Genomic DNA, 24,748 nt, shown 5'->3' with positions numbered 1-24,748 from the left:
TGTAACAGAGTGGGAGCTAGGCCAAGAAGAAGCTTGGACTGCAGGTTAGAGACTACCTTCCAGTAGTACTAAAACCAGAACAGATCGAAGAAGGCACAAATCCTTAACAGCACACTATGCTTTAATGAACAACGACTTTTCAGTCCATCAAAAGGGAAAATACATAAAGCGACTCTTCAGTCCACCAGTAAAACGCATCACATTAACGCAATTCAACACACACTGCGTTTTCGTTTCGAAGAACTTCATCAGATGGAGACAAATGCATACCAATGATCTCTGCTGCAGTAGCCTTAGCTACATGGGTTATATTCTGCACACAATATAACACAGTCAGCCCACTAACTCAGTTAGAGACTACCTTCCCTATCAGAGATTGATATCAGCATATACAAAGAGAAAGGAATGGGAAAGTCTTAAGTAAAACTCCTGATCTGGTAGAGTATTAGTCAAATCTAAAACAGAAGCTGCTGTTAAAAGAGGATAATTAGTAGTGCATGTAAAATATTGCATGATGACTATAAAAAGCAGTCAGAGGAGGTCAGAAAAAAAGTGAGAAGATAAACTGGCAAAAGCAATTTACACATGAACCATGGGAGGACATATGTACTGCTCCCAATACAAATGCACAATGCAATGCAACAAAGTCCAGAGGGTTTGAGGTTTTTGCTTGAAGTGTTTGCATTATATACATCAAGTAGACTTCAAGGAATATTTCCTCAAGTAGATAGTAAATGTCTGTGGTATGATATGGAAGAAATAAATAACTGGAACATGTTGCTGGGAGTGTAATGAGTAGCAGATTTAAAAGATTCCCTACAAAGTACTCTGTCAGAAATATTTGGGAAGAGAATGGCAATAACTAAGGAAATATTACTTTGAAGTAGGACACAGTATCTGAGTTGTCTGGACATAGTAAGGCCTGATTATGTTTAACTGGGTCTATATTAGATCAGCGAATGCTTAAAAAAAGCGAACACTGATTGATCGACCTTATGTAAGCGAAAGCTTACAATCTCGAACTGTCAGATCAGTGATTTTTGTTCCTAGGGAAAAAAATTGCTGATCCAAAACACATACATACAACACAAGCACACCAAACAAACAGAAATCCACACACATAGACCTAAAATCTGACACCTAACCCTACACTAAACTATGCACACACCACTAACTATCCACTTACCTTAACCCAAACCCTAACCCTAAGATCTGTCACTATCGCACACTCACCTCACCTGCTCCCTAACCCTAACTCACCCAAACCCGCCCTAACCCTCACATCCACACAATCGCACACATACCTAACCTGCACCCTAACCATAACTCACCTAACCCACTCTAACACTCACATCCACACAATCTCACACTTACCTGAACCCGTAACTTTTCGCCACAGCACTGAAAATACCGAAGCAACAGAAACGGACAACCAAATTCTTTCCCTAGGAAAAAATTCAGGTTTCTGTTGCTTCGATATTTTGAACATTCGCTTAAATAAGGTCGATCAATCAGTGTTCACTTGTTTAAGCGTTCATTGATCTAATATAGACCCTGTTTAATTCTGTTGGCTGATAAAAAATGATTTCTTGAAAATGGAAATCAAAATCTAAACCAACTATATCTGAAATATTGAATATTGTAAAAAAATATATAAAAGAGCAGGAAAAGGGATCTTTTGAAAAAGGGAAATTGTAAATTACATAAAAATAAGTGGAATTTCTGGGAACAGGTCATGAAAAATAATGCTCAGAAGATAGCGAAATTTAATGGAAGGCAGGAACTGATTGATTTTTGTAATGCAGGACTGAAAGTAGTTATAATGACAAAAAATGTGTGTGGGCGTGTGTGTGAGTGTGCATGTGCGTGTGTGTGTGTGTGTGTGTGTGTGTGTGTGTGTGTGTGTGTGTGTGTGTGTGTGTATATATATATATATATATATATATATATATATATATATATATATATATATACACTTTACCAGAAAGGCTCATCCAGACTCTGCTACACTTTGCTGTGAAGGAAAGGTTAGTTTGCTGTTATTTTTTGTATTACTGTATTGCCTTTCTATATTTTGAATACTGTAGTTTGTTTTCTTTACCTTGTGTTTTTCTTGCATTCTGTTTTACAGCATATTAAAACTTCAAAAGAGACCACAGCTCTCTCTGTTCTGAGGCAGGCAGAACTGTCTTTCTAGTTGCCCGCCTCTTATGTTAATCTGATCATATATCTCATTTCTCTCTACTTTCACTGGCTTATGTGAGTAATCACAAAATCATCACTTTTGAAATCCCACCCCTTCAATTATTTAAATTTATTGGCCATCCTACAGTATTTCATAGTACCAAAATACAAAAGTGACCACCCCTTTCAGTCCATCTTGCTGTTTTAAAAATAGTAACTCTCCACTAAACCTTAACTTTTTAAACAGGTAAAACTCAAGTTACCTACTTTCACATCTAACTTCTCTAGTGCACACTGCAGAGTGCATTCTTTTCAATCTTACCTTTAAGCATCCCTGTGACTAGCACTTTCTCTAATACCTGCTGGAAAGCACTAGGAAGCCTTAAACTCATACAAACACTGAACTCTCCTTGTTAACAAGGAGAAATTAATAGTAGGCACTAAACAGCCTATAATTGCAAAGTACCTTGCTAAGGAAACAGCTCCTATACTTTACAAAGAAAAAAAAAAGCCCCAAACCAGGTATGTCCAAGGGTCAGCTTCCGGTGATTTCTCCTGTCCACTTGGTGAATCTGGGCATACTGGGGCAATGCAGCAATTGCCTCATGTACACAGACAGCCCTCTCCTCCTACCACCCAACACTACAACCTGTGAGAGATGCACTTACATAGCCAAAATGGAAGCAAAGCTCTCTCCACCCATGATTGTACTAAACAGTCAAGAGGAGAAGGTTAACACCCACACTACACCTCAAGCAATACATAGCCCTTCTAAACCCGCACCACCAACACCCACATATAGCAACACTAAATCCACATATGCAGAGGCCCTTAACTGTAACCTGCCCAAGCAACAAAGACCTCTGAAGCTGAAACGCAAACAAACACCAATCACAACCAATGTGTCACATAGTTCACAACACCAGTGTGCCACCCAGCAACAGCCCCTAAGGCAAGACAATGTACCTAACACTTTAGTCATAGGTGACTCTATAGTTCGGCACACTGATGTCCCTCTCACCAGGTTGAATAAGGAGAAAATTACAGTCAGCTGCCTGTCGGGTGCCAGGATCCGCCACATAACGCATGCACTCAAGTCACTCCACAACAAGTACAAATATGACTCTGTCATTGTCCATGTTGGAGTGAATGACTTGAGACGTACCTCCCTGGACTACATGAAAAGAGACATGGAAGAGCTCTCGGATCATGTGGCCCAGGCAGGTATGACACTAGCCCTGAGTAGCATCCTGCCTTCACCCAGAATGATACCACAATATAAGGATAAAATGATTGACTTCAACAATTGGCTAAGCTTATGGTGTCATTCAAAGGGGATCCAGTATCTGTCTGCCTGGGATGACATGATTGACAGACCACGATGCTTTGCCAGAGATGGTCTGCACCTGTCGCCCCTGGGATTCAGGTTACTGGCTAAGGCTCTTGCCACCCCTATAGTGCCTTTTTTAGGCAAACTTCAAAGGACAAAACCACCACCATAACAGGTACAAGTATGCAAAATCTGAAGGTAATGCTACTCAATGCTAGAAGTCTAAACCTCAAAATGCACTCTCTCGAGGCACTCCTAAAAATGGAGAACATCGATATCTGTGCAGTAACTGAGACCTGGTTCAAGGCTCCAGAGAGCACCCCTGCAATACCAGGCTACAACTCTTACCACACTTTTCAGCCACCAAACCAGGACCGAAACACGAAAGGTGGAGGAGTGTCAATATTCACCAAGGATATTCACACCACCAGGCTAGTTGGCCAGCACAATGTGTCTGAAATTCTCCAAGTGCAACTAACACTAGGTAAGACTGCAATCCAAATTGTAGCTTGCTACAGATCCCCCACCATACCCCAAGATTCTCACTACACCTTTCTAAACATACTGGAAAATATTAAGATAGAACCAAACACCCTAATACTGGGTGATTTTAACTACCCTGCCATTAACTGGGAAAATTACTCATGTCCAAACACCTTTGTGCAACAGTTCTTGGAATTCATAAATTCCAACGCCCTGGATCAACTAATCCATAGTCCCACCAGGGGCTCCAATATCCTAGACCTGGTCATTACCAACATGGGAAATCAATGCTCCATACCTATGGTCACCCCCTCGTTAGTCAGGTCTGACCATAAGCTAATCACCCTTAACATCCACATCCCACCCCCACCCCAGTAAAGAAACCACCATAAAAACTTCTCCAAAGCCAACTTCATGCTACTCAAGTCAGAAGTGACAAACTTCATGACACCCATGCAGACGGGAACTGAAAGTTCAACTGCTGAATCCTACACTATGGCACTGTACGAGCATATCCACTCATGCATGAATCGTGTCATCTCAAATAGAACCAAAATGCTCTCATCCAAAAAGGAAGCCAATCTGGTGGTCCCCTGCCATAAACAAACTTTACAACAAAAGGAAGAAACTTTTGCAGAAAAGAGGAAAATCCCAGGATGCAAAAAACTCCCTTACTAGCCTCAGTAAGAAACTGAGATGCCTCATAAAATCCTCCAAAGCTAGTTACGAAAATAAAATTGCCAAAGATTCCAAAGACAACCACAAAGCATTCTATAATTATGTCAAGAATCTAAATGGCAATGCTCAGATCTGCTCTGAGCTAAAACAGAATGGCATTAAATATACTGATCCGAAGGATATTGCCAATATCCTGGCAGATCGATTCAGTGCCAACTTCACCCCACTCTCACCCCCTAAATGGCCCATTACAATACCGGAAGATTGCCAAATTCCATTAATAACGGCCACACAGGTACAAAACGCACTCTCTAAAGCCAAGAATACAGCATCCATGGGACCGGATGACATCCCGGGCTGTGTACTACATGAACTACAATATGAACTGGCACCTCACCTAAGTGTCATGTTTAATCATAGCCTCACCTCAGGTTTCGTGCCCACTGAGTGGCGCAGAGCTACAGTTATCCCAATCCACAAGGGGGGATCCACCTTGGATCCCGGAAACTACCGTCCCATCAGTCTGACAAGCCTTATCTGCAAGGCCATGGAGCGTATTATCATGGAACTTATAAACAAAGACATTGGCAACCTTCAAACACTGGACCCCACCCAGTTTGGGTTTGTGAAGGGCCGATCTTGTCTCCTGAACCTGATTGACTTCTTTGAATCAGTCTCCAGAGCCATGGACAAGGGTAAGGTGGTCCACACAGCCTATCTAGACCTTGCCAAGGCCTTTGACACCATCCCCACTCTGGAATCATAGATAAACTTACTAAGTTGGGCATAAATCCCTATGTCACCCAATGGGTTGCTAAATGGCTTACTGATAGAACCCACACTGTAAAAGTAGCCGACTCCAAATCCAGCTCCAGACAAGTGACAAGTGGAGTACCTCAGGGTTCAGTCCTGGGGCCGCTCTTGTTTGGCATCTACTTCTCTGAAGTACAAGTCAACACTAAGGGACTCTGGCTAACAAAGTTTGCAGATGACTGCAAATTGGGAGCCATTATTGAATCCCCAAATGATGTGGATACTCTACAAAAGGGCCTTACAGAAACAGATGCTTGGTGCCAGAGCCATGGGCTCAAGCTCAATGCCAAGAAATGTATTGTTATCCCCTTTGGGAAAAAACATGCATCCATGAATTACCATATAGGTGGCAGTACACTAAACACAGAAAGTGTGATAAGAGACTTAGGGACACAGGTGGACAGTGGTCTCACCTTCGATAACCACATCACCACAACAGTCAGGAAATCCTTCTATGTGGCACACCTCATCACGCAGGGCTTTTCATCCAGAAAAAAGGAGGTCATTGTCCCACTGTACTCATCCCTCATTAGACCCATTATAGAATACAACGCCCCATTTGGTATGTACCTCTCAAGACATCTGCAACAACTGGAAAGGCCTCAGAAATACCTCACTAAAAGAATCACAGGCCTAAAGCAGATGCCCTACGCTGATCGCCTTAAAAAACTCCAGCTATACTCTGTCGCATATTGTCTACTCAGAGGCGATCTCTGCTTAACATACAAGGCCATGTCAAACCCAGAGCTGTTGGACATGCTACACTTAAAGAAATCCCAATCCCTCAGAGCTACACGCTCCAGGGATCTAAACCGTCATCACAATAAACAAAACATGTTGGAGGGATAGGTTCCTGACCCAGAGACTCCCCAGACTCTGGAATAGATTGCCCATACATGTCAAGCAGAGTGCCTCTTTGGACCTCTTCAAGAGGAACCTTGACGATTGGATGGGAGAAAGGAAATTCACCCCAGGGATCACGTCAGTCGCCCTACTAGACAGGGGTCCAGGAAAGTAAATAATGTGGGAAGAAATAGCCAGGGAATTGTTATGGCTAGGCTTGTATAGGCCCTAGGGCTGATAGCCTAGTACCAACCTATGAACCTATGAACCTATATATGTATATATATATATATATATATATATATATATATATATATATATATATATAGATGTTGTTGTTGTGTCTTTCGGCTTTTCCTGGTTAGGGGTCGCCACAGTGGAACTCCGGTCCGCAATGCGTATAAATAGAAAATGCTAATATGGTTTGTTTTCTTTTCTGTTAATGTGTGCCTGCGTCTTAAGTGATATTTAATAAAGGTATTTAAAAAAAGATCACACAGTTAATTAGCAAATGAGGGCTGATCAAACCCTGTATTACAGGGACTACAGTTCACAGCCTTAACCCTCTGTGCCAAATGATAGATAAAGCAAAATAGCTGAAACAGTTTTTAAAAAAGTGGAAGATTCCATAAAAATGCATTGGGAATACTGAAGCCAGTACTTAAAAAAGCATGCGATATAATCAAAATGTCAGTTGTATTTTGAATAGTACCTTAAAACCATAGATATCAATAAGCAATAAACAGAAAAATAACTATTGGATTAATATAAATGTAATAATATAAGTATTATAACTCAAATTTTACTTACAAAATAAAGTTTATATGTAACTGACTGAGCTATCTTGCATGCTGTCTCATAAAGGTCCCTGTTTTCAATCTGCAAACTGTGTTTACTTTTAATAAAGGTACTATCACAGTGGGGAAGGAAGAAAAAAGTAAATGACTGATGAATAAAAAAGAAACTAATACGTGATGGAAACCATTAAACAATATTGAATAAACTTAGTTCTGCTAATGCATGCACTGGGTCTATAAATGCGTACAAAGTTTATATGATGAACATGTTGACAGAAATTAAGCCAGATAGAAAGATTCACAGAAAATGCACTGAAAACATTGATTGAGGGAAGTTGATTAAATGTAAGGAACTTGATCTATTGGTAAGATTGCTTGGTATATTTTAATGTAAAAGATATATTCTGGAACACTTTTAAAAGTATTTAGATCAGTAAATACCAAGGAGGAAATAAGTACTTAATTTAATTTTGTACATTGTTTGGTTAAAGTCACATTTGTTATCAGGCTTCAGAATGAAAGATTTCCATTCTGTAAACAGTTAAACTGTTTCCACTTCTATGGGAATGCAACTTCTTTGACAAGTTGTGTTTGCCACAATAGAATGGAGTCACTGGATCTTGATAGTAAGCTTGTTCCTTTAAAATATCTATGGCTTTTAAAATATCTAATAAAAGGTAAAGGTGATATGTTAAAAATGTGCACTAGCTGCAGGAATGACCGGTCTGTAGAAATAAATATGAAAGAATGGAAATAGCCTGGCTATCTAGCCATACTGTGATAGAGGGACAGCTTCAAAAATAAAATGCTGCAGGCCAGTGAATTAAACAGATCAGTGAATTATAATAGTTGTTCTCCAACCTAAAGAATTGAATATTATTATTAGAGAGGGGAGGAAGATGCTCTAAACTGTTGTTTGTACAGAGCATCAGTTCTAGTACCTTGCAAAAATATGTATATAGTTAATATGCTGTTTATTTCATATGTAGAGAATGAATTGTGTGTTCTAATGAGAAATCAGGTTCTGCTGAGACAATATTACACAAAAAGTATTTTAATAATGCAAAAAGTGACAGAAACAGATTATGAAGAACCAATTTGTAACAGAAAGGCAAAGAATATGAGTGGAATAAAGCACAAGTTTTAATATAGCACAGTCTGACCTATTGGTTTGAAATGTTAATGAGCTGGTTAACAGAAAAAAACACATAATACTGATGTATGTTTACAATAGTGATACACAGATAATAATAAACAGAAATGCACCTGAATAATAAAGAGCAAGAAGGTGTTATAAAGGAAAGTGGAAAGGATGGGTTATTTGCTGGAACAAATAGAGAGTGAAAGAAAGGGATCATAATATTAACTAAAAAGGGTATAGTAATAGAGATTGAGGAATAAATGATGGACAGCCAGGGAATATTTACAGGGATGAGAGGTTGTGGGCAGGGATAAGAATTACACTGGCTGCACTATATATTCCACTGAAAGTACTGAGACAAGATATAAATAATATTATGGAAGAAGTTATAGCCTTATTTCTAGATGCACCCTTTTCATGAAGTGCAACTTCCCTTAAGAGCACACAGAGACCACAGTCAGTCCAGGGCTGGTTTCTCACTCTTCCTCCAGATCCCCAGTAACACTCCCCACTGGCACAGCTATAGAGTTGAGCCCTTAGCCAGGGTTTTAAGCCAAGTCCTCCAACACTCTCTCTGTCCAACCAGTGCTTTGTATCCCTGCCCAAGTAGCTGAGACACACACACACACACATATACACCTGGGAAAGGTTGGCACAGGTTTACTAGCTATGCCCCTCCTACATAGACTATAAGGTAATCATCACTGCCACCAGAACCCCTTATCAGCTACTTTAAGGCCCTTAACAAAGTGTGTCCAATTTTACTGTGTAATATTAATTCTAATACAAATGGTAATTTGACCAAGAGCAAGGCTATTAGGAGTGGCCCACACAGTGACACAAATAAATATGCATGTACTCACAAAACTCAAATACTTCTACACAGATCAGCCACAAGGAAAGGTTTAAATATATTTAATAATAAATAATAAAAGAACAAGACAATATTAAATATATATTCACAGTGACATCAGAGTTCAAAACCATAGGAAATATTTAAAACAACATTGCAAGACAGTCACAAATAAAGAAACATATCTAACTAAGCTTCACTATATTCCTGACTGTATCTAAGAGAATTACTATACCATAGAAATTTACTTGTAGAGCAAGGCATATGTGGTGAATGGATCTCCTTGTTGCCAGGTCTAAGACAGAATGTAGAATGTTCTGTCTCTCTCAAAGACTTCTCAAATTAATATCACAAATAGTACTGCCAGGATAGTTTGCACAATGATATCATTTCTTGTCATCTGACTTTAGTTCCTAGGTGAAACAACCATTGATGAACCTGGCAGTATTTAGCATCTACCTGTGAAAATACACAGACCTCAGATCTTTGGCAGATGCTGGAAGTCAAAACAATTGCATTCCTTCATGCTTTCAGAGATAGTAATTAGCTTGCTCTGAAGACAATGCAGAAAGCTTCTCAGCACAGACCCTGCCTCTAGCTCATTGAAAATCGAAAGATACCATCTTTTATTGTGTAGCCATAAAGTAATCTAATTTCAGCTATTTTTCTGAAGTTAACCTCCTGTATTCCAGTTTCCACTGTTAAAATATACATATTTAAACAGTTACAATAGTGCATGTACATTTCTGTTCTACTCCAGTAGGGCACACTGTGGTTACATTTCAAAGAACACTTTGCAAAAACCTTTTTAACATATACTTCAGAACCAGCAGTTTGATATACACATGACATACAGTTCTAATACATTTGTAACACAAGCATCTTATATAAATCATGTTGATATTCACAAATGGCATATAATTATTTACAAAATTCCAGATAGCTGTGCTGGCGGTATCCCCATTTGTCACACTTTTCATCAAGAATGTATGATAGTAGCAGGAGACTGGAGCATAGTATGAAATAAGGAAGACATCTCAGTAGGACCAAGTTATCATAGTACACTGGCTGAGGTCAGATACTTACAAAAATAGATGCATGTATTTGGAATTCTTGATGAAATGATAATAAAACAGAATGAAGTAGAATATACACATTTTCAGTGAAATCTGGTTCTTGGGCAAGATCATACAGACGTTAAATGCCAAAATAATACTGTAATGTGATCTGAACCATGAAAGCACATCTGGTGAAAGAGTCAGACCATGCAGCTATACAAATTAAGTTTTGTAAAAAGTCTACTATGATAAACAGTGTTATTTCTAGGATTTCTTCAGAAAATGAAGCTGTTTAATGATTGAGTAGTTCAAACTCTAACTAAAATGTTATTATATTTGAACCTAAGTAGGAAAGAACTAACAAATAAGTTGGATAATTGTAAACTGAAGATAAGAAATGCAGCCACAATGAAAGCAAATAGGAATTAGAATAATAATCGCAATAGGTATTTAGAGGTTTTAAAATGTAAGGGGTTTACTAAAGCAAAAAAGAATAAGTGGACCACAACAGGCTGAAAATCAATGAATGAAGCTAGAATGCTCATACAAGAATACTTAAAGCATGAAAGAATATAAAATAATGGTTTTAAAATAATTATGTTTTGAAAAAACCCTAGTGTAACAAAATTGTTGACTCAACTTTTGAGGCAACAAAAGGTTGTAAGGATGATAAAATCAGAATTTATGAGAATGGCAGGGTAGATATGGATCCAGGAAAATGTGAATGTAATGGTAAATTATTACAGTACACTATATAGATAAGATGTAGAGAATGAAACTAACACAAAGGAAATGGGAACATGTTTGACATAATTACAACTTCTTCAGTTACCAGAAAAAGAAAGAGGGGTATTAATATCAAAATTAATGAAAAATGAAACAGTAAAAAGCAATCAAAAATGAAAATCAGGAAAGCCAGTGATACCTGATAGTGATATGATTCTAATAGGAGTGAGGAAAAAGAAGGAACAGGAGATAATAAAACACTGTCTTGTGTGTTTAACAATAATTTTCCCACTGGGATGTGTCTTTAAGTTGAAAAGAAGCAGTTATGGTAGTTATTCCAACAGAGGAGGAAGATCCTCTTGCTCCAGGGCCATACAAACCCATTTTGATTGTGAATCATGACTACAAAGTGTTTAGTATGATTCTGGCAAAAAGAATGTGAAAAATATTGCCAAGAATAATAGATCTGGATCAGTGTGGGTTTATCAATGTCAGGTAAACATTTGAAAATATAAACAGAACTCCTACAATTTTAAAGGACCCACAGAGCAATGATAAAAGTTAATATTTGCCTGCCAGAAAAGCATTTGACAGAGTGAGTTGGGAATTTATAAAGAGATCTTTTGAGACATTTGGGTGTACACAGATATGGACAACATTAATATTTAATAGCTACAGAGAAGCTCAACTAGGGTGAAGTGTGATGGTGAGGCATGTAAAGTGTTTAGCCTGACTAGAGGAACTAGGCACAGGTATCCACTGTTCACTATTATTCTTTACTGTATATTTAGAATTATTAGCCATGCAAAAAAATAAGACAATCAAATATAACTGGATATAAATGTAGAACTAGTAATGAGAAAATAGCCCCTTTTTTGCAGATGCCATATGCATTACTACTCTGGAACATGATGCAATAACTATATTTGATAAATGGAATATTTTAAAAGTATAGCATATGACATAAAGTAAATGAGGCAAAAACAAAAAATACAGTAATGAAGTGTGTCCCAACACATGGCTTGGTGCAGAACTTCCCCTTTTTGTGGGGTCATGACAGCATTAAATACTAGGGAATTTGGTTGAATTGAGAGGATGAGCCAACAAATAAAGAAATGTGGAGAAAACTATTCAAAAGAAGTAAAATAATGGAAATTGTTATTTATGAACATTGACAATAAGATATAAGTGATAAATATGTTTTTGGTCACACTGGTTATTTATGTAGGTCAGGCTTATATGTATCAACCAAGAGATCAGATATGGAAGAATAGGTAAAAAGAAATTAAGGAGTTTCTGAGAATAATAAAAGAGAACAAATCCAATAGAAAAAAAAATAATACTGACAAAGGAACAACGTAGTTTGAGGCTTCCCAATTTGGATGCATACTATAAGGCCATGCAACTTAAGTTAATATATTTCAGTTAGATCATGGAATATATGCCCAAATGGAAGCATTTGATAGGCATAGTACCTGTTGAAGTAATGATGGGATCACACGTGTGCATTTCGGCAGATATATTAATGAAAAATGAAGAGTATTATATAAAGCCTTATATACATACAACTATTAAGCAAGTCTTTAAATTAAAGGAAGTTAGACCTTAGAAAAATAGAATAATATCAAAAGGATATCCTACATGTAGTAATAAGAAAGACACAGAAGAAAATATAATGAGCATTTGGAGAAGAAACAACAAAGAACCAAGATTTTGAGAGTAGATGATAAAGGGATATAAGATGATAAAATCAGATGAAGTTAAACAAATTTTGTGTTCTTGACCTCAGATCAACTTGCATATATAGGTCTGCTGTCAGAGTTTAAGGAAAATATGCAGAGGATGGATAATATTTTTTAAACCAAAACTAGTAAGATTTTACAAGTGAGGCCAGAAAAGAAATGGTAGACCAGAGAAAGGTAATACGTAAACTATAGAATGCAAAATCAGATTTAAGAAGACAATACAGTAAAAAAATAGCATCATGTCAACAATTGAACAAAGATATTACAGATGATAAGTGGAGAGAAATATGTCAAGAGAATTTAGACTTTTTGAATGCAAATGTTTGCACAAATGTTTCTATACCCCTTACAGGACTTTAAAAAATGCCTCCATAGGCAAAAGGCAAATGTGGAGATGTGATTATTCGAAAGTGGTTCTTAGAAGCATATCTTTGAGGGACTGTATGGAGCTGCTTAAGTATAAAATGACTTGAACTGAATAACGTGATAAGTCTTATACTTGGAAGATAATTTAACCTCAGTATACAGATATTTTTGTTGATTTGGTATAAAATAACATGTACCAAACAGGTTAAAGACTTGCTATCTTTAGTGTTGATAGTGGCTAAGAAAGCTATAACTAGAAAATGGAAAAACAAAGAGAAACCATCAATAAGAGAGGAGAAAAAAGATAATTACAGAAATTATAAATATATATATATATTTGATCAGAAATATAACTCAGTAGTAAAAGGGGGCTGTATGGGATTCTGTGATGGAATCTGAGCTTGAAGAAGACATTGGTATGGAACAAAGTACCTAAGATATATACCTGTTTAATAAAGATGACTGTGATACAAGGTGAAAAGGCACTGGCCCAGTTGTTAAAATGTGTAATATCATGAAAAGAAAACAATACTGTCACCAGTTAATTCCTGATCTCAAATTATGCTGTAAATAGTTTGTATGTTTAGTTAATGTTTCTTGTTTAAGAAGCAATGTTAAATCAAACTTGAAATGAAGACTACATAGAATAGTTACCTGTGATGTTTGAAATTACATGCTTAATTAACAATGGCAAGTTATTGAAAGCTGAACATAGGCATGGATTGCCTGACATAACCCTACTCTACATAACAATACACAAATAACTCTAACATGGTTTTAACAGCATAAATGAGGATTGTACAGTTTGTAAATTTGAAAATGTGGTAATTAAAAAAATATTTGCAGTGCTTAAAACAAATCAAAGATGGTTTCAGAAAAAACACCATGTATGAATTATCAAACAAGTATCACATGCAGGACCACCAAAGCAACAGCAGTAATTATTCTTATACAAACTCTTATACAAGATCTTGGTTTACACAGGCATAATATTATCAGCTTCATGGTTTCCTGTCATTACGAATATCTTAACAATATTCTTTCCCCAATTTCTCTGTCCCCCAAGCAACAAGAAAATACAACATTTTGGCCACTTCTTCAGAACAGCACTTTTAAATGCAGTGCATATGGTGCATATAAATCCACTGACAGTCAAACGTGCTGATTTATCAAGGTGCTAAAACATGCTTTGCAGTAATGTACTGTTTGTATGTCAGGAAACCATGATAGTTGCTCTTGCAGTTTGCGTTATACTTGTAACACCATCAGGGCTTTTAAAATATGTATTCAATAACACATTCATGCTATAACAAACCATAATCATGTAAGCGGTGTAGCTAAATGTTTCTGTAATTATTATTAAAGATTTGAAGTATAAGGTACTGTTCATTTTAAACAGTAGTAAGAGATAGATAAGAGAATAAAATAAAAATAAAAAACTTGGACAAAACTGAAACGATTTATATTATGAAATACAATAAATTATTTTCTAGGAGTAAGCATTCCATTTTTTCTGTAAAGACACTACAGTGATGCCACATTAAGGTAATGTAATTATTAAGGTCACATGGTACATTTTAACTATATAATACTAGTGCATTTTAAAATATTCTTTCCATTGCCTTGAAAGAATATAAGCGAAGTATCAAGATTGTACAATTTTGTATCCAGAGTTAATTCTTTTGAAACGCCATTTTGTTTTTTGAAGAAATTTATTACAGCAAACTCATTAATTTTTATTTCATTTATTTTGCAAATTTGAACTGCTGATGCATAGTGGCAAACCTTGAGTGTACTGGTAATGGGGAGGCAAGGGGATGGTAGAGTACACAATGTAATGAGCATAAGAAAGGAAAGAAGATGAAAGCAATCCAGATGATGCAACTGAGGTAACAGCACAGCTGTGAACTGTATGGCACTTGCCACAACAGTAGCCCTCTGAGAAATGGACAGTGTTATAGCAAATAATGACATTTGGGTTCACCTGCCTTCTGTTTCCAGAGAGCTGGATGATTTTTTTTCTCAACTGTCCTGTTTTCTTTGAGGACTAGTGTAATTCAGGTAGCACAAATCTCCCATATAGCACACATCCTTGCTGTCATCTTCATTTTTTCAAGCATGAAGTCCCCAAAGTGCACTGTTTGCTTGTGAAAGACCAATACATTGGCGAAGCAATATATAATGCAGAGTCAGCATGCACTAATAAATTAAAAATTCTTGGTCTGCACATATAAACACTGCAAAAACACTAACTGTGCATGCCTTAAACTGACAGAAAAGCAAAAGGTAGATTTACTGTTTCAGTTACACTGACTTCCTCTCAAGGATGTAATGTGACACTAATTACCATACATAATTGTACTATTTGCTTAAGATGGATCCCTATAAAAATAAATCACAACATTTAGGCAGAATCCCAAGTAGCAATCTGGTTTCACCATGTAGGTAGACAGCTCAAGGATATCCTGTGGGACAACCATGCCAAACCTTGCCCAACTGCTGGAATGTGCTTCCAGCTTGCAGCATTTTGTGAAAGTGTGAATCGTTATCCATGTAAAATTTCTAAAATAATGTGTGCAGCAATTCCTAAAGTTGCTGATATTGCTGCTTTCCTAGCAGAATGATTTCTAATACTGCCTTTATGTGTTTGACATATTTTTACAACAAAGGGAAATATAGTGCCTTTTTTAGGCAAGATTCAAATGACAAATTCACCACTGTAACAGGAACAAGCAAGCAAAAACTGAGGGTAATGCTACTCAATGCTAGAAGTCTAAATCTCAAAATGCACTCACTCGAGGCACTCCTTAAAATGGAGAACATCGATATCTGTGCAGTGACTGAGACCTGGTTCAAGGCTCCGGAGAGCACCCCTGCATTACCTGGTTATAACTCATACCTCACTATTCGGCCATCTAACCTGGACCGGAACACGAAAGGCAGAGGTGTGTCCATATTCATTAAGGATATCCACACCTCCAGGCTAGTTGCTCAGCATAATGCATCCAAGGTTATCCAAGTGCAAATTGTAGCTTGCTCCAGATCCCCCACCATGCCCCAGGATTCCCACTCCTCTTTTCTTGATATACTGAAAAATATTAGGGTTCAACCAAACATCCTAATATTGGGCAATTTCAACTATCCCACCATTAACTGGGAAAACTACTCATGTACCAACTCCTTTGCTCAGTGCTTTCTGGAATTCATAAATTCCAATGCCCTGGATCAACTTATCCACACCCCCACCAGGGGCAACAACATCCTAGACCTAGTCATTACCAACATGAGTGACCAGTGTTCCAAACCTGAAGTCAACTCCTCGTTGATCAGATTCAACTATAAGCTAATCACCCCAGAAATCCACATCCTGCCCCACCCTCCATTAAGGAAACCACTGTAAAAATTTTCTCCAAAGCCAACTTCATGCTTCTTAAGACAGAAGTGGCGAACTTCATGACACCCATGCAGATGGACAATACAGTTATGACTGCTGAATCCTACACAAATGCACTCTATAAGCACTTACACGAGTGCATGGATCATGCTATCCCAAACAGAACCAAGACACTATCCTCCAAAAAAGGAAGCCAATCTGGCTCTACAACAGAAGGAAGAAACTGTTGCAAAAGAGAGTAAAATCCCATGAGTGGAGGAACTCCCTGGTCAGCCTCAGTAAGAAGCTGAGATCCCTTATAAGATCCTCCAAAGCTAGCTACCAAAACAAGATCACGACTGATTCTAAGACAACCACAAAGCATTCTATAGCTATGTCAAGAATCTCAATGGCAACACCCAGATCTGCTCTGAGTTACAGCACAATGGCACAAAAATTACAGAACCAACTGATATTGCCAACATCCTGGCAGATAGGTTCAGTGCTAACTTTACCTCCCTCTCACCCCCTAAAGGGCCCATATTTATACAGGAAGAATGCAGAGTCCCTGTAATCACAACTACACAGGTAAAAGCAGCACTCTCTAAAGCCAAAAATACAGCATCCATGAGACCAGACAACATCCCAGGCTGCGTTTTACATGAACTTCAGAACAGACTGGCTCCCCACCTAAGCACCATGTTCAATCATAGCCTCACATCAGGCTTTGTGCCCACTGAATGGCACACAGCAACAGTTATTCCACTTTACAAAGGAGGAGCCACTACTGATCCTGGGAACTATTGCCCTATTAGCCTGATGTGCCTGGTCTGCAAGGTCATGGAATGTATCATCATGAAATTCATAAACAAAGACATTGGTAACCTCCAAACTCTGGACTCCACCCAGTTTGGGTTTGTGAAAGGCAGATCATGCCTCTTGAACCTGGTCGACTTCTTTGAGGCAGTCATCAAAGCCATAGACGAGGGTAAGGTGGTTCACACAGCCTATATTGACCTCGCCAAGGTTTTTGACACCATCCCCCATTCTGGAATTATAGCTAAACTCACTAAACTAGATATAAATCCCTATGTCACAAGATGATTTGCCAACTGGCTCACTGACAGAACCCACACTGTAAAAGTTGCAGACTCCAAATCTAACTTCAAACCAGTGACAAGTGGAATACCACAGAGTTCAGTCCTGGGACCTCTCCTGTTTGGTATCTACTTCTCTGAAGTACAGACTAACACAGAAGGCCTCTAACTAACAAAGTTCACAGATGACTGCAAACTAGGAGCTATGGTCGAGTCCCCATTCTAGAGTACAACACCCCTCTTGGAATGTACTTCAGTAGCAGTAGAAGTTCCTTTTTGTTAGATAGTAATTATAGAAAACTGAAAGCTGGATGGTTTGGGTGAGAGAGACTGATGAAGCCAACTTGGCTATAAAGGAAGGTTTTCTCTTTAAAGACACTACCTCATTGTAGAAGACAGTGTAAGAACATTTCAACATAAGGTCTTGTTACTCTGACCTTCAATCCTGATGTGATATAAATCTGGAACAATGTTTTCCAGGAGAGACATTCAACAGCCACTAAGTCAGCTGGTTCAAAGAGAGGTACATTTACTTTTTCCAGCATAAAGTTGAGATCTCAAGGACAAGAAATATGTATTCTTGTAGGCTTTAAAAGTGGTCCAACTTACAGGATAACTCTAACAAAGACAAGCTGCTTGCCAAGGAAAGGCTGGTAAACAGGCAGCTGCTACTGATGTAAGCATCTTGCTGAAAAACTATGCTAGGTGTGATTTAAAAAGGTTTAGATTTTCCATCATTTTTGGAAATGGACAGTTGAAGGAATCCAAGTCCTTAGCAGCCATTCTGGAAATAAAACTTCCATTTCTGCAGGTAGAATTTCTTAGACCGTTTACTCTAATTTGTTAATTGTTAGAAATACGTTAATCTTGCTTTGATGCAAAATGTTATAAATTGTTAGTGATGTGTTAATGGTGCACTTTTTTAAGATTTTGCATGTATACATTTTTTATGGTCTTGCAGTAAAACTTTTTCCCAAAACCACAAAAAAATCTGACCACCAAGCTGAGAACTCCAGTATCTTTTGGATGGTGTATAATATTTCACCTTATTGTTATATGAGTAGTATCTTGTGCAGAGGAAGGGGCATGATGGCAGAATGACTAGTTTCATCAGAAAAAAATAATTGTCTTGGCCAAAAGGGTGCTTTTAGGATAAGATGGGCTCTGTCTTGTTTTGCCTTTAGCAGTGGTCTCTAAATCAGAGAAAAGGATTGAAAGGCAAATAGCAAACTTTGAGTGCATGAGAAAGAAAAAAAGAAACATTTCAGGCTGTTTTGTATTGAGCAGGGAGCAGAATATTTACATTTCCATAATGAGACTGTAAGACACATATCCACCTGTAGCATGATCCATGCTGAAACAGTGCCCAGAAATGTCTGCAAATCTAGTTTGCATTTGTACACCAGAGTAATATGTTTGGTGAGGCAGTCTGTCGTTTTTTTCTGTAGTCCTAGAAAATGCATTGCTGACAGCTGCAGACTATGCTGAATGGCTGAGAGCAACACTAAGACTGATCCTTGTCAAAGTTCAAAAGATCTGGACCACCCTTGCTGGCTGATGTACCATAATACACTAGCATGCTGTCTGAGATGATATATAGGTGTCCCTGATGAATACTCTTCTGAAAAGTAACTAAGGCTCAGTATACTGCTTTCATAGGTTCATAGGTTCATAGGTATGTACTAGGCTATCTGCCCGAGGGCATTTATAAGCATAGCCAGAGTGTGTCAGCTTTCGCCGCCCCATTGATTAATTAACTGAGCCTCTGTCAAGAAAAACCAATGAAGTGATCCCAGGGGTGTATTTTCTGTTACCCATCCACTCGTCAAGGTTTCTCTTGAAGACTGTTAGTGAGGGGCTCTGCCTAATGTAGTTAGGAATTTTGTTCCAAAGCATGGAGAGTCTCTGAGACAGGAATCTATCCCTCCAGCATGTTCTATTTATTGTTGTGGTGAGGTTTAGCTCACTAGAGTGAGTGGCTCACAGTGACTAGGATTTCTTTAGGTCGAGCATGTCCATCAATTCTGAGTTGGACATGGCTTTGTAAGTCAGGCAGAGGTCACCTCTGAGTAAGTGATATGCCACTGAGTACAGCTGGAGTTTTTCCAGTCGGTGTGAATAGGACATATATTTCAGACCAGTAATCCTCTTGGTGAGGTACTTTTGTGGTCTTTCCAGCTATTGAAAGTGTCTTGTGAGGTACATCCCAAACGGGGCATTGTACTCTATGATGGGTCTGATGAGTGACGAGTAGAGGGGCACTATAACCTCTTTATTTCTAGATGCGAACCCTTTAGTAATTAGATGAGCTACATAGAAGGATTTCCTAACTACTTTGGCAATATGATTGTCAAAGGAGAGATTACTATCTACCTGGGTCCCCAGATCTCTTATTACCTCTTCTGTATTAAGGGGGCTGCCACCTATGTGGTAATTCATGAGTGTTTTGTTTTTCCCAAACGGGATGACTATGCATTTTTTTGGCATTTAGCTTGAGACCATGACTTTGATACCAGGTGTCCATCTCAGTAAGGCCCTTTTGGAGAATGTCCATGTCAGCCAGAGAGTCAATTATGGCTCCCAGATTGCAGTCATCGGCGAACTTGGTTAGCCATAGTCCTCCTGTGTTTGCCTGTACTTCTGAGAATTATATGCCGAACAGTAGGGGTCCCAGGACCGAGCCTTATGGGACACCACTTGTGGCTGGTTTAGAGTCGGACCTGGAGCCCGCTATTCTTACCGTGTGACTTCTGTCTGTAAGCCAGTTGGCAATCCATCTCGTGACATAGGGGTTTATGTTCTGGCTGGTGAGTTTTTCTATAATTCCCGAGTGCAGAATGGTGTCAAAAGCCTTGGCGAGGTCAAGGTAGGCTGTGTGAACTACCTTCCCTCATCTATGGCCTTGGTGGCTGTCTCGAAGAAGTCAACCAGGTTTAGTAGGGATGATCTGCCCTTAACAAAGTCAGACTGGGTCAGGTCAAGTGTTTGGAGGTTCCCAATGTCTTTGTTAATGAGTTCCATGATGATGTGCTCCATAGCCTTGCAGACCAGGCTAGTCAGGCTTATGGGGCAATAGTTACCAGGGTCAGTTGTGGCCCCTCCTTTGTGGAGCAGAATAACCATTACTATGCGGCATTCTATGGGCACATAGCCTGCGGAGAGGCTGAGGTTGAACAGTGTGTTTAGGTGGGGGGGTTAGTTCGTTCTGTAGTTCGTGCAAGACATAGCCTGGGACACCATCTGGCCCTATTGATGCTGTTCTTTTGGCTTTGAAAGGGCTGTTTTCACCTGTGCGTCTGTGATTTCTGGGACACTACACTTTTCCAGTATTATTGTGGGCCCTTTTGGGGGTGAGAGGGGAGTGAAGTTTGCATTGAATCTATCTGCCAGGATGCTGGCAATATCAGTGGGTTCAGTATATTTAGTGCTATTTTGCACTAGCTCAGAGCATATCTGTGAGTTGCCACTTAGATTCTTGACATAGCTAATGAAGGCTTTGTGGTTATATTTTGAATCCTTGACTATTTTTCTTTTGAAGTTAGCCTTGGAGGATTTTATGAGGGACCTTAGTTTCTTACTGATACTGATCAGGGATGTCTTTCCTTCTTGGGATTTGCTTTTTTTCTGAACTAGTTTCCTCCTTCTATTGTATAGCCTGTTTACGGCAGTGGTCCACCAGACTGGTTTCCTTCTCTTAGGGGAGTGAGTCTTGGTTTTGCTAGGGATGGCACGATCCATGCATCCTTGTAGGTGCTCATAGAGTGCATTTGTAAAGGTTCCTGCATCTTGGACACTGTTATCCTTTAGCGTGGGGTCTGTGAAACTTACCACCTCTGTCTTAAGTAAGGTGAAGTTTGCTATAGAAAAGTTTTTCACTGTGGTTTCCTTGGTTTGAGGTGGTGGTGTGATGTGGACATCCAGAGTGATTAGTTTATGGTCTGATCTAACCAGTGACGGGTTGACCTCTGATGTGGAACACCTGTCACCCATGCTGGTGATGACCAGGTCCAATATGTTTTCACCTCTGGTAGGGGAGTTTACCAGCTGATCCAGGGCACTTGAGTTGATAAATTCCAGGAAGCGCTGGACCTGGGAGTTTGTACTTGAGTAGTTTTCCCAGTTAATGGTAGGGTAATTGAAATCGCCCAATATCAGGGTATTTGGTAGAACCTTCAATTTTTCCAGTGTCTCCAGAAAGGCGGAGTGGTGTTCCTGAGTCATGGAGGGTGATCTGTAGCAGGCCACAATTTGCATTGCAGATTTGCCTGATGTTAGTTGCACATGGATGATCTCGGAGGTATCAAGCTGCACCACTAACCTGGAGGTGTAGGTATCCTTGATGAATATGGATACACCCCCTCCTTTTGTGTTTCAGTCCATGTTCTGTGGCTGAAATGTGTGGTATGAGTTGTAGCTCGGTAGTGCTGGGGTGCTCTGTGGAGCTTTGAACCACGTTTCAGTTACTGCATAGATGTCGACGTTCTCTATACTGAGGAGTGCTTCGAGCGCATGCATTTTGAGATTTAAACTCCTGGCGTTGAGTAGCATAACCCTCATTTTTTTATTTGTGTTGTTTACAGAGGTGGGTTTGACTTTTGAGCCTTGCCTAAAAAAGGCACTATGGGGGCAGTAAGAGCCTTGGCCAGTATTCGAAAGCCTAGGGGTGACAGGTGCAAGTCATCTCTTGCAAAGCAATGAGGCCTGCCGAGCATGTCATCCCAGGCTGACAGACACTGGATCCCCTTTGAATGACACCAGAAGCTTAGCCAGTTGTTGAAATTGATCATTTTTTCTTTATACTGCGGTATCATTCTTGGTGAGGGCAGGATGCTACTCAGGGTCAGGGTCATACCCGCCTGGGCTACATGATCAGAGAGCTCTTTCATGTCTCTTTTCATGTAGTCCAGGAAGGGATGTCTCAGGTCATTTACACCAACATGAACAATGACAGAGTCATATTTGTGCTTGTTCTGGAGTGACCTGAGTGCTTGTGTTATGTGGCAGATTCTGGCTCCTGACAGGCAGCTAACAGTAACCTTCTCCTTGTCCAGCCTAGTGAGTGGGACATCAGTGTGCCTGACTATAGAGTCACCTATTACTAGTGTGTTAGGTATGTTATTTCGCCTTAAGGGCTGTGATTGTGCAGCACACTGATTTTGTGTTTTATGTGTTGTCTGGTTGTGGTGGGAGGTGCAGGTTTTTTGGGTGTCTGTTTTGGAGGTCTGTGATGCTTTTGCAGAATTTTATTTAGAACCTCTGAGTATGATTTCATGTATTTATGTGTATTTTTTGCCAGTGCTGGTTTAGTATGTCTATGTGAGGCTGGAGGTGTGGTATAAGTGTTAACCTTCTCCTCATGACTGCCTGTTCCAGTCTTGAGTGGAGAGAGCTTAGCCTCCAATTTAGCTATATAATTGCATCTCTCGCATATGTTAATGTTTTGTGGTAGGAGGAGAGGGTTGTCTGTGTACATGAGGCAGTTGTAACATTGCCTCAGGATACCCAGGTTCACCAGCTGGACTGGAGAGTATACTTGAAATTGCCCTTTGGTCATGCCTGAATAGTAGGATGAGCTGCTTAGTCGCTTGGTTGGTGAGGGGTGAACAATGAGCCTTGCCCTGCTGGGCAATCAAGTGTCGGGGTAAATTAGTGCTTGCTATTAGGTCTGAGCAAGTGCTGGACTGTAGGATGCTTTTTTAGTGCTTAGTTGAAAGTTAGACTACTTTCAAGGGGAAAACTGAAGAGGAGACTTGGTGGAGCTGGGATAAATTTAGCCCTAGCTAACCGGCACTGCCCGGACATGCAAAACTGTGCAAACACAGTTTTTACAGCAGGGAAATGAAAGAGATAGAAATTAGCCCAAAATGGCCTATAAACTACTAACTTCTGGGCTGGAACCACTCCTCCAGGGACAGATGGCTACTCAAAGCTCCCTCTCTCACAGGTGAACAGAGAAACCTCCCTCTATCCAAGTAAGGTATGGGCAACTCAGAAAATTGTAACACAGCCCTGAATTTGGAACTAGCCTGAAAACTGGACTATACTAGCCTAGAAAGGTGGGAAACAAGAAATTTTTTTTTTTTTAAAGATAAGGCAAAAACAATAAAAAATACACTTAAAACAGCTTTAGATGACTACAAGCAATCAGAAAAGGCTTTTAAACAAATTACCCAATTAACCAGTAAAAAAATCTCAAAACTAAGCCCTGTTCCTGTAGTCTTCAGTCAGACAAGTTCTAACTGCACACTACTGCCACTGGGGTGCAGGGGACCCTTCTCCAAAAAAGAAGGCCTGGATTAGTGTTCAAGTTATACAAACAAAGCTAGATTCAGCAGGCCTGGATCTAGTCTATGCTACAGCAAACAAGGTACACCAATTTCAGTAAGAAACAATTGAAATATGCAGGCATTATAAGCTTTTAACCAGAAATTCCCAGCTCAGAAGGGCAGAGTCCAGCCTCTCCTCCCACAAGAGTGCAGACCACGAACCTTCTTAATGTAAAATAACTGGCCTGAAGCCCAAGTGCTTAAACCAAAACTAATACACTTTTAGAATAACAGAATAACAGACACCGAGCCTTCAATCAGCAGTTCCCAAATTAGAAGGATGTAAGCTACCTGCCCTGCCACAACAGTGCAGACCACAAACCTTAATGTAAAACAACTGGTCTGATACCCAAGTGCTTAAACCAAAAGGCTTAGAATGATAGTTACACCAAACAGTAATAAATACAATTGAGTACTTTTAAGATGACACAAAAGCAAAATAAAGTAGGAAGAAACACAAATACAGTAAAAGCAGATGAAAAAAGTGCAATTTTTTTTTTCCAAGTTGTTGTGTAAAGAGCTTTCCCTTTGAGACTAATTGCCAAATACAGACAGGCTGCTGACGTGATCCTTCAAGCATAATCTGAAGAGTCGGCTGTCCTGTCCCATGTTGTTGCTGGAGGAAAAAGAGACATCGCTTTGGAGAGATTTTTTTGGTCAGCTCAGCACATAATGTCTGTCTGGGTATGACAGAAGAGAAAGACTCCTGCTCTAGGAACCCAGATACCTGGTTACAGGAGTTCCTGGGAATCCACTGAGATCCTATCAAATTAAACTTTGCAGAAAGGATTAAGGGATTACAGGAGAGCATGTAACCCAGAACATTTAGAAAGCTCCTTGCTGTTGTACAGGCTTGAAGAGAAAGTTGCCAATATCTTTTGGATTGCCAACTGCTTGTCCCGGAGAACAAATATCTTCATTTGTACAAGGTCTAT

The sequence above is a fragment of the Protopterus annectens genome, chromosome 1.part2 (genome assembly GCF_019279795.1).
Source record: "Protopterus annectens isolate FY-2018-M chromosome 1.part2, PAN1.0, whole genome shotgun sequence".
NCBI classification, from domain to species: domain Eukaryota; kingdom Metazoa; phylum Chordata; order Ceratodontiformes; family Protopteridae; genus Protopterus; species Protopterus annectens.
Note: the sequence above shows the minus strand (reverse complement) of the source record.